Source organism: Rattus norvegicus, chromosome 14 (assembly GCF_036323735.1).
Source record: "Rattus norvegicus strain BN/NHsdMcwi chromosome 14, GRCr8, whole genome shotgun sequence".
NCBI lineage: Eukaryota > Metazoa > Chordata > Mammalia > Rodentia > Muridae > Rattus > Rattus norvegicus.
In genome coordinates this window covers 30,818,835-30,830,654 of record NC_086032.1, presented here as the reverse complement: position 1 = coordinate 30,830,654, position 11,820 = coordinate 30,818,835, and the positions used below count along the sequence as shown (strand labels likewise).

The following is an 11,820-nucleotide window of genomic DNA, read 5'->3' as shown; positions in this document are numbered from 1 at the left end:
CACCTTCATCATGGTCTGTCCCCCCCCCCCCCAGGCTTGCTTGGCATGCAACTGGTGGTCATCTTAGGGTAGCTCCCTGTCCAGGCCCCATGGCTCTGGTCTGGTGGTCATCATGGGCTTACTCCTTACCCGGCCTGCCCAAGTGACCCCATGCAAGGGTCGTGTGTCTAAGGCTTATCCTTCAGTCCCAGACTGGGTTTTCAAGTTCCTGGGAGCCATTTAGTTCTGCTTGGTGCCAGACTGGTGGTCATCCCAAACTTGTTTTTCTGAGGGAATGTTAGGCTACTAATCATTCAGATGGTCATAGGTCAAAACGCTGAGCCTTGACATAGCCTCTCCTCTGCCACTCATTGATGCACATGGGACAGAGCAGCCACACCAGCAATGCTTCTAGAGACAGGGAGTAACAGATGATCATTGTTTCCTCTGAGTAGTACAAGAAAAAGAGTGAGCCATAGGCACAGTGTGTTGTTGACACAGGCAAGGTTTTCATGGCTGTGTGTCCCATGCATGTGATAGGCAAGTCAGTAAGACTATGTGGATGTCATTGGCATTAGTCCCTCCAAAGGAGATGCTGAAATTTTCTAATAAGAATGGATGAACTTCAACTGGAGGGCAACATGTAGAAGAATGCAGATCGATCCATCCTTATCACCCTGTACAAAGCTTAAGTCCAAGTGGATCAAGGACCTCCACATCAAACCAGACACACTCAAACTAATAGAAGAAAAACTAGGGAAGCATCTGGAACACATGGGCACTGGAAAAAATTTCCTGAACAAAACACCAATGGCTTATGCTCTAAGATCAAGAATCGACAAATGGGATCTCATAAAACTGCAAAGCTTCTGTAAGGCAAAGGACACTGTGGTTAGGACAAAACGGCAAGCAACAGATTGGGAAAAGATCTTTACCAATCCTACAACAGATAGAGGCCTTATATCCAAAATATACAAAGAACTCAAGAAGTTAGACCGCAGGGAAACAAATAACCCTATTAAAAAATGGGGTTCAGAGCTAAACAAAGAATTCACAGCTGAGGAATGCCGAATGGCTGAGAAACACCTAAAGAAATGTTCAACATCTTTAGTCATAAGGGAAATGCAAATCAAAACAACCCTGAGATTTCACCTCACACCAGTGAGAATGGCTAAGATCAAAAACTCAGGTGACAGCAGATGCTGGCGAGGATGTGGAGAAAGAGGAACACTCCTCCATTGTTGGTGGGATTGCAGACTGGTAAAACCATTCTGGAAATCAGTCTGGAGGTTCCTCAGAAAATTGGACATTGAACTGCCTGAGGATCCAGCTATACCTCTCTTGGGCATATACCCAAAAGATGCCTCAACATATAAAAGAGACACGTGCTCCACTATGTTCATCGCAGCCTTATTTATAATAGCCAGAAACTGGAAAGAACCCAGATGCCCTTCAACAGAGGAATGGATACAGAAAATGTGGTACATCTACACAATGGAATATTACTCAGCTATCAAAAACAACGAGTTTATGAAATTCGTAGGCAAATGGTTGGAACTGGAAAATATCATCCTGAGTGAGCTAACCCAATCACAGAAAGACATACATGGTATGCACTCATTGATAAGTGGCTATTAGCCCAAATGCTTGAATTACCCTAGATCCCTAGAGCAAACGAAACTCAAGACGGATGATCAAAATGTGAATGCTTCACTCCTTCTTTAAATGAGGAAAAAGAATACCCTTGGCAGGGAAGGGAGAGGCAAAGATTAAAACAGAGACTGAAGGAACACCCATTCAGAGCCTGCCCCACATGTGGCCCATACATATACAGCCACCGAATTAGACAAGATGGATGAAGCAAAGAAGTGCAGACCGACAGGAGCCGGATGTAGATCGCTCCTGAGAGACACAGCCAGAATACAGCAAATACAGAGGCGAATGCCAGCAGCAAACCACTGAACTGAGAATAGGACCCCCGTTGAAGGAATCAGAGAAAGAACTGGAAGAGCTTGAAGGGGCTCGAGACCCCAAAAGTACAACAATGTCAAGCAACCAGAGCTTCCAGGGACTAAGCCACTACCTAAATACTATACATGGACTGACCCTGGACTCTGACCCCATAGGTAGCAATGAATATCCTAGTAAGAGCACCAGTGGAAGGGGAAGCCCTGGGTCCTGCTAAGACTGAACCCCCAGTGAACTAGACTATGGGGGGAGGGCAGCAATGGGGGGAGGGTTGGGAGGGGAACACCCATAAGGAAGGGGAGGGGGGAGGGGGATGTTTGCCTGGAAACCGGGAAAGGGAATAACACTTGAAATGTATATAAGAAATACTCAAGTTAATAAAAAAAAAAAGAATGGATGAACTTGAGGATTGGGAAAGTGTGATTGTTATTCTCAGGAAAATGTGGATAATCAATTGTGACTTCAGATGGCAACAAATGAAGTTCTGTAGATTAGAGAACTTAGCTTGGCATGGTGAGAAACTCCCCATCTTTGTTAAGAATGTTGAGTCCTCTGGCTCTGTGACTTTAACTCAAGGTGTACGTGACATGCAACATACTGAGAAGCCACTGTGAAAGCTATGCCATTACATGACACAAGGCTTCAAGGGGACCCAATATCACCTGCAGTGGGAAAACTGGAGGACGACCTGCCAGGCTTCTGAAAATTCTCACTAACTGAGAAGCAAGATAGAAGACCAGGGAGGTTAACACCTCTCAATGAGCCTGAGAAGGTCCCATCTGAGTCCCTTTTTTCCCCCTGTTCCATTAGTTGTCCCGTGAGGAGTAACAAGGCATCATTCTACACATGTCATAGAAGGGGAAGATGATTGGTCCAGAATTGACACATTTTCTTCCCCACTCTAATTTTGTTGCGATCTCTCTCTTGGAAAGATTTTCCATGAAAAGACTTTTGTATGTACTTTATCTGTTCACAGTTTCACTGGCTTGTCTGCATCTCTATTCTGAACCAACCATTACCCTTTAGAAGCTTTTCATGTCATTTTTTTTTTTAAAAAAAAGGCTCTCTTCTCCTTTCCACAGCCATGAGAAGAATAGAAATAGCTAGAGCTGTTGAGCGAGGAGTTGGCATCATTATCTCCGTAATCGGATGTCCTCTTGATGTAGAAGGATTTCCTCTGAAATGATGTAAAAATGAGAGCGTTTAAGCAAAGAATACCATTGTCATAAGGATTTCATCCAGAACAGAATTTGACCCTTTAATTTCCCACTTCTCTTCTCACTGAAATGTTAAATGGGGGAAAGTTTGGTGTCAATACTTACAGAAGCAAATCTTCCTTGCCGGCAGAGTTGCACAATCTTGTGTGGAATCTGGCAAGCAGAGATTTGAGAGTCCCGAGTTCTTTTAAACTCAACAACTGCCTGACCCTGATTATCTCACCTACCCTCTCTGAGCCTCAAGTTCCCTGCCTACAAAGTTGGAGTAATAACTCTTATTATTTCATATTGAAAATAAGCCATGGTCTGTGTTAACATAGCTAAACTAGATGCAGTCAAAGGAACGTGGGATTGCTGTTTGCAAGAGAGCAGGCAAAACTAAATAAGGAGAATATAACAAGAGTTACCCATAAAAAAAGATGCTCCTGTCTGTCTTCTCAAGAGCTGCAGAAAAGGATTGTTTTAGATGCTAGAGTGGTGCTGAGCACTCTGTGTATAGAAACAAGTCTCTTAATCAAAGAAAAAGGCAAACTAAAGAAGAACCATAGAGGGATTGGTGATTAAAGCTTTTTTTTTTTGAGGCAGTAGAACTGCTCAGGACTTTACTTTCTTTTTTTTTTTTTTTTCGGAGCTGGGGACCGAACCCAGGGCCTTGCGCTTCCTAGGCAAGCGCTCTACCACTGAGCTAAATCCCCAACCCTGCTCAGGACTTTAAATCTGTAAATTGTACTAGGCAAATTTTGGCTAGAAGGACAAACCAGCTATGGAATGAAGAAGGGAAGGGATGCAGAATCTCTGAGAAGACCGATAGAACCGTCCTGAAATGTCTGGCACTGAGCTGTATCTTCAGTGATTTTGGGAAAGTCAGTTTATGCATATTATGCTTTTATATTTTAAAATGACAACTTGTGAGACTTGCTTTCCAGTGTGAAGGAAAAGATGTGATGCTCTGTTCACTTGTTGGTAGTGCCAAATATTAGTGATGCCTTGTACAAGGTATCCAGGTACAGAGCGCGATGAAGTGGTGTCTGGTTATGGTTAGAAGAAAGAGGATAGCTGCAGACTTTCTATCTCTCCAGTTCCAAGTTCTTGGTTTCGAGCGAATCTCTTCATGCTCTTTCAGGATAAAATTAAATTTGGCTTCCTTGACTCACAAATCACTCACAAGAAGCTCATCCGATATGAGCAAAGATGTTTCAAAGCTTCAAAACATACACCTCATTCCTACAATGGCACCTCCTATAGGCACATTTGGTGCCCTATTGCAGATTCCGAGCAACATAAACTTTGCACAGCTGACATTTTCTGACTCAACTCTTGCTATAATTGAAATTACTTTATTAAACAAGCTTGAATCATTTCAATTACTCCGTGGCCTGGAGTGCTGGTGGCGTACATGATGACTCCATGCTGATTAAATTAGAGCTCATACACCCCAGAAAGATGTGCATCCCAGAAAATGGCTTTCTCTTTCTTCAATATGAAAACTCGCTCTAATTCATATTCACTGGATAGATCCCTTTGGGTTGTATATTAATATTCATAAGATAAACCACACAGCTAAAGCAGAAGATTAAAGTCAAGTCTCTTAATAAAAAAGCAAGAGTAATGACTACAGTAAAATCTCCAAAAATGCCATTATCCCCCTGAAGAGTGAACACTACTACTGTACATGTGTTGGAGCTGAGCAAGAGAACAATAAAAAATGAATTACTGCGGCGATTTGGATTTTTAGAATCCGCTAGAGAGGAATGAGCAAATACAAACACTTAGACTGGAAGGAAAGCAGTGCCAGGATCGGACATTTGTACAGAGCAGTTATGTAAGAGTGTACTCACTATTCTCCCTGTTTCAGTGAGAGTAGTTGTGCTTAGGAGATAAGACAAATGAGTTATTTCCATTAAATAAACTAGATGATTTTTCTCTTGGATTCGGCTCTGCACTTTGAGGACTGTGGGTAAATGCCATCACTCATCCAAACTGCCCCATAACTCCTTCTACTTAACTTGCTCTTCTCTGTCAGTTGCTGTGGAGAGCTTGGTGAACAGAGGACTGTTCATCTATGTAGACACTGTCCCCTCCTCATCCTCCATAGATACAGCTTGAGTTCCCCTTTAGCGCCAGGTACTAGAAAATACTTAGAGATGGTGTTTCATCAACTTGTTAACAAACTGATGAACTTGCGTTCTACTAGTAAAACAACAAGAAGTATCAACATATTTGTTTCAGAGAGTGACATGTGTTGGGAGAAGCAGGTAAGTGTAAGGGAAGGAGTCTCTGAGGATAGAGTATGGGAGAGAATACTTGCATATCAATAGGATCGTAAGAATTTATTTTTGTGTCACATTTTACAGCCGACTGAGTACCTTCAAAAATATATCATTTAGTCCTCATATCAATCTTATGAGATCAGAATTATGACTTCAATCTTCTAAATGAAGCTGAGAAAGCTTGTGTAGCCTGTCCTGAATTATACACCCAGCGTGGAGAATTTCAGGCTTTAGCTTAGATTACAAGGATCCTATATTATGGCAAATAAAGTTAGATAACTGGAGTAAAACTTAAAACCTTATTGCCACAAAATACTATTTTAGTGGCATTCTTTTCAGTGCACATGTGTGTGACTATGCATAGATTAAAAAAAAAAGCCAAGCTCCTTAGAAAGTTCACTATTTAAGTTGCTGGAGAGAGGGCTCTGTGCTTAAAAGAATTTGTTCTTGCAATGGACTTGGGTTTGGTTCCCAACATCCACATGGTGGCTCACAACCATTTATAGTTCTAGTTTCAGGGGGTCTGATGCTCTTTTCTGGCCTCTGTGGGTGGTAGGCACATGTAGAACATGTATATACATACACACAGACAAAACGCCGACACACACAAAATAAATAAAATAAACAAATCTTTAGGTTTTCTTAAAAGTTCATCATCCAGTACCAAGGCTGTGTATCAACATTGGGTCAAAACCACTTTTCATAAGAACTTTTTTGGAAAGTCGTTTGTATTAACTTACTAGTACTCAAGAGACGATCCTTATGTCACAAGGCATATATGTTATACAGGCCAGAGAAGCTTTGAACTCACAGAGATCTGCCTGTCTCTGCCTCCAAAGTGCTGGGAACAAGGCCTATATGCTAACCCTAGAGACCTGTTTTCTCCAAGCATTTCTTAGCATATCACAGGTGGCAGCTTAAATGGCTTCCTTCACGTCTTATTTCCGTATGGCGCGAGAAAGAAGAAAACGAGGCTTGGTGTAATCTAATTGCAAACGGAATGTTTCTGTAATCAGATCCATTGAGCGATATGATTTTACAACTATTCAAATATTTTTAAATGACTCTGCATTTTGTGCAATGGCAATCAATTTCTACTTTTGTAGATAAGCACCATCTGCACTTTATTAAGACAATCTCCTAGAAAGCTCATTTGGCTTCTGCTGACACTTCCAGCAATTTCATCCTCTTAGTTGGCTTCTCCAAGGTTACTTTTCTATCAAAAGGAAGACATGTCCAGGCAGGGGGACAGCATCCATGAAGACCTGAAGGCTGGCACTTAGAGAGTGAAGGGCTGCCGCTATGAAGATCGTCACCATGCAGTGAGTAGAGACAGGCATATCAAGAGGCTTTTGCAGACACAAGGGCACATGTGCTTCATCGGTAGCATGTGGTCCCCCGATAGCTTTGATTAGATCACGGACAAATTGACTTAACTCCTTACATTGGTTTGAAGGTGTCATTGTCTTCTTTAATTCCTTGTCCTATTCATTTCACAAAAAACTAGTTATAGTTACTAAATGTTTTGTGTTCAAACCCTGAAGCATATTAATGAATGAAGGCAATGTAATTCTTCACTTGTGTGAACTTGTGTGAACAGTTTCTATTGTTTCTGGGACAGAGGGATCTGATAAGCATTGAGAACATGGTTTCAAATATGTCAGAATTTCATAGAACCATTTTCCCATGCTTGGGAATGTTTAGTTATTATTTTAGAAGGCCTGTTTCAATTTCCTTATCCTTTTCTCCCAGTTGACAGTTTTAGCCAGTGCTGTAAATGGGTTGGAAATCAAGGGCACCCCCAGTATTACCACTCGAAGTCACATTGCTTTAAGCTGTAGTCTTGAAGATATTCAGAAACATGGGTTTCAGGATTAAACACTGACTCTACTACAATAGGTACCTCTTTGTAGAAATTAATATTTTATTCTGTTTATTAAATGAAATACTATATGAGATAGTGTGGTAAAGTCTTTATTAATAAACAATAGAAAAGCCCTTTTAACTAGGGAATAAGACCAGGTTTTAATGAATAAGTTATAAAATGAGCAGTGATAATTGTAAGTACAATAAAGACAATCATTGAAAACAATTTTTCTGTGTGCTTGAAGGAAAGAAGGATTTGTGAGTTACACTGGAATGATTGTGAATGTTAGATCCTACCTTGCAATGGCTTCATCAAATAATAAAAAAATGTACCCATGGTACATGATAATACACACAAATATATATACATATATATATATGTTTATATATCCCTAATCTATAAAATAACCCTATAAACTTTGTTCCTATCCCACTGTGAGGAAGCCAAGGGGAAAAGACAAGAATCTACAGGTCACCCAGAAGATGCAGGCCCTGGCTTTGAACTGGGTTATCTGTCTTTAAGAAGACACTTTTTTTTTTTTGCTAGATCATCAAGGTCCTCCCCTTTGGAAAGCCAACTTTGGGAAAACTGAAATCTTTTGATATCAGATTTACATAAGCTATACAAGTTGAGATAAAGTATCTCCTAATTATGTAGTTCGTTCTGTGATTGTCTTCCCCAGGGACATAGCCAACGTTGTCTGATGGTCTTTTCATATACGGCAATTATATACTTTGTTCTCAGCACCCATTCTTCACAGAAAATGAACAGGAGTCGAAGGAACCAAGTGAGCTGTAAAGAATGGGAGGATGAGGAGCTTGGGTCCTAGCCGCAGCTATTTCACTCACTATATAGATGATGAAAAGCTGATGTGAAAGGCTCCTCAACATGGAAAGTTGATATACGTAACTTACACATTTTAGAATTCAAAACCGGAGATACATTTTTAAGATCACTGATATTTAGTAAGTCTTGTCATTAATATCACCATCACCAGGAGATAGCTCATCCGTAAAGTGTTTGCCTTGCAGTCACGGAGACCTGAGTTCAGTCTTCAGAATCCACATAGACAGCCACGTGTGGTAGCTTGTACTTGTGATCCCAGCATTGGGGATTTAGAGTCAAGTGAATCCCTGGGGCTGGCTGGTCAGCTTACTTGATGAACTCCAGGGCGGTGGACAATATCTGAGAAATGACATCTATGGAAGGTTGTCCTTGTGCACATGTGGGGACACACACACACACACACACACACACACACACACACACACACACACACACATCATACGATCATTATTTTAATTACAGGTATCATGGTCATTATTAGCACCCACAATATAAGTGACAGAAAATGAAGTTTTTTTATTAAATTTCTCTAAAATTTATTTTAAAAAACAAAAGGATATAATTTTTTTTATGCTCAAAAGACTGGCCTAGAACTAGGTTGTTAGAAATAGTTGAATATAACACTTGTCACTCTTCCAACACCATGCCCATCCCTTGCTGCCATTTTTATCTTCCCATAGCTGGCTGATATTTAAATTTGTGGTTTGCCGGAACCCGCTCTTCTGATCTCTTGGCTTCTTCCCTGCTTCCACAGAGGCTTTGACACTTACATGGGTGCTTGACGTGGCTGAGACACATCAAGCAATACACATTGACTCAGGATTTCACCCATCTGGGGCTTCCTCTGCACTCCAAAGCCAGCTGTTGTCAGCATATGGGAACAAATATTGAATGCCTATTTTAGGGCCACTATTATTTGAAACCATGACATTAAAACAAACAGAAATGACATTCTTGTGGTCACAGAACAGCATTTTCATGTGCATGACAGAAATAGCGGTTATAGTCATCAGAGTGGACATGGCCACGCAAAGCCATAAAGCCGAGTGAGAGATGAGGAGGCTTCCGTGTGAGGGCGAGCCTCACTGGGTGGCTCTGAGACAGAGAGGTATGGAGAGCGAAAGAGTAACAATGCTGACATCAGAGGACGGACACTCTAGTCAAAGGAAACCGAATGTGCCAATGTTGGTTGACTGGCGGAAATGTGGTTGGCTGCTTGGAGGAGAGCAGGAGTAGCAACCTGAGTAGAACGAGCCCAGGAAGCTCTCAGACAGACGGAAAGGGGCTGCGTGGGCCCATCACAGCAGGCAGTGTGACTGTTAGAAGTTTTCAGGGGCCTTCCTCGAAGCTGTTAAAGAGATTTAAGCAGAGCATTGACATAAACTGACCTATATTTTACTCGAGGAGCAGTATTGGGAATGAATTGTAGGAAGGGAAGCAAGGAGATATATTACGAGGCCATTAGAATAAATGCTATAACTTTACAACAATATTTTAACCATCCATGTTTAAACATAATGGTTTAATTGTAACTTTAACAGAGTGGTAGTGGAGGAAGAAGGAGGCTGCTGGGTGCTATGTAAAGTCCAATGCCTCAGTGAAGTTAGATGCTGATAAATTAGGAGTGGCACATGAGAGAGGTTAAGGATGTCTCTCTCTCTCTCTCTCTCTCTCTCTCTCTCTCTCTCTCTCTCTCCATATATGTGTATATGTAGTTAAATGTATGCATGTGTATGTTATCATCAGTACCATCTACTATCCATCTATCTATCTGTGTCTGTCTGTCCATTCATCCACCTGCCTGCTTATCTACCTGTCTGTCCATTCATCAGTTTGTCTGTCCATCCATCCATCCATCCATCCATCCATCCATCCATCCATCCATCCAACCATTTATCTATTTATTTGTTTATATTTTGGATGAAGAAGAATGAGCTGACATTTACTGAGGACATAATAGTGAAGGAGATTTACTGAGCAAGAGATGATTGGCCATGTTGGGCCAAGAATTGTCAATTCATTTTGAAGGTTGTGCTGAAATGGAATAAATTGGGATATGTGTAAGTAGAGGTACAAAGCAAGATGTGTGATGGAGTTCAGACAGTAAGACATGTGAAAGAACATAGGGGGGACATCAGCGCATGTGTGGTATTTAGAGATCTGGAATGGATGAAATCAGCCTGGAAATGAACTTTGATGGAAGAGACGTTCAAGGACCAAAGGCTGGGATGTGCTCATGTTAGGCTGCTTGGAGCATGAGAAGGCACAGGAGACTGTTGAGGAACAACCAGTAAAGCAGGAGAACAGAGGGAGACTGATGGGAGGCTAGGGAAAGGAGTGGAGGAAGAAGAGAGGTGTAGAGAAAAGGAGGGTTTGGAACTTACAATGTGGGAATGGTTGATAGCTTTAACAAGATGGCTGAAGTACAAAACAAGGTTAGATTTGAGGAGGCAGAATGTTTAGAGCACGTCTGAGATTTATTCTGAAGTAGGGTAGAACGGGAAAGTAGTTTGAGGGACGTAGAAGGTCAGTGTACAATTTCCATAGTTGGGGGCAGTACAATCCCCTGTATGTTATGAGAGTGATGGGACTGAGTAAGAAAAAAACAATGTTTCAGAAACACACACACACATACACACACACGAGAGAGGGAGACACACACACATACACACACACACAAAGAGAGAGAGAGAGAGAGAGAGAGAGAGAGAGAGAGAGAGAGCGCGCAAAGGAGGGGGTTGACTCTTAGCAGTTTGGATGGTCAGAGACTGACAGAAAGAACGGAGAGTCTGGGAAGCTAAGGAGATTGCAGAGACCCTCTGCTCTATTAAAGTTGTGTGAATGTAATTATAGGGCCAGAGTTACAGAAATGACTGGGGCGGCTGTCTGCCTTTGATGTGAAGGCTTTCCCCCTCCTCCCTGCAGAAGTTGGAAGTCTAACCTTGCAGTACAACAAATCGGGAGAGCTGGAGAACAAGACAAAGTGGAGTACTTGATTACAGTCAGGGGTATACAGGTAGGAAATTGGAAACTTTCTACATTTACTGCCAACCCCATATGGGTACAAGCAATTTCTTTGCCTAAAGGCAACCCCTAAACCCCATTTCACTACCTGTCCAGGAGTTCCTAGGAGCGGGAACAATACCTTTCATTTCCACACAGTCTTCTCAAGCTTCTACTGTGATTTCTGCACTGTTGGCTGCCAGATACATGTTGGCAAAATTAAATTGAAGATGCTTCTCCACACTAATGAAGTGAGTCTATATTGTGCCAAAGTAACAAACTGAAGGGTGGACCAGGGATCCTCTCACTCACCAACAGCCCACAGGAGTGATTTCTCTGTAATGAACTAAATTAGGCTGCACTGACTGGCTTACTTAGCCAGAGACAAACATAAGGCTTCAGGGACAATTGTGTGCAGAATGACCTTTTCCAGGTTGTCTGGCCATTTACCCAGGAAGTAGGATTTCTTACTCATTTATTTTTTTGTTTCAGGGGAAGCCATGTGCTTCTTATGCCTGAATGACGGACCATTTCTACTTTGTCTTACCAAATCAGGCCAATCGCTCTCGTTCCTACCAATAACCTAGGGAACAGTGACAATGATCCGGTTTGAAGAGGGGGCAGAGCCCCAGATACAAGATGGCTTTGCTTGCTACTAGTTGCAAGATTT

The 11,820-nt window shown here is 41.8% G+C and overlaps 1 non-coding gene across 1 annotated transcript; it reads right to left on the bottom strand.

Annotated features, from left to right (window-relative positions):
* Positions 1–273: 273 nt before the first annotated feature.
* On the bottom strand, positions 274–401 carry LOC120096812 (small nucleolar RNA SNORA17). Its single transcript, XR_005493646.1, has one exon. It is a non-coding gene; the product is annotated as a small nucleolar RNA SNORA17 (small nucleolar RNA).
* Positions 402–11,820: the final 11,419 nt, after the last annotated feature.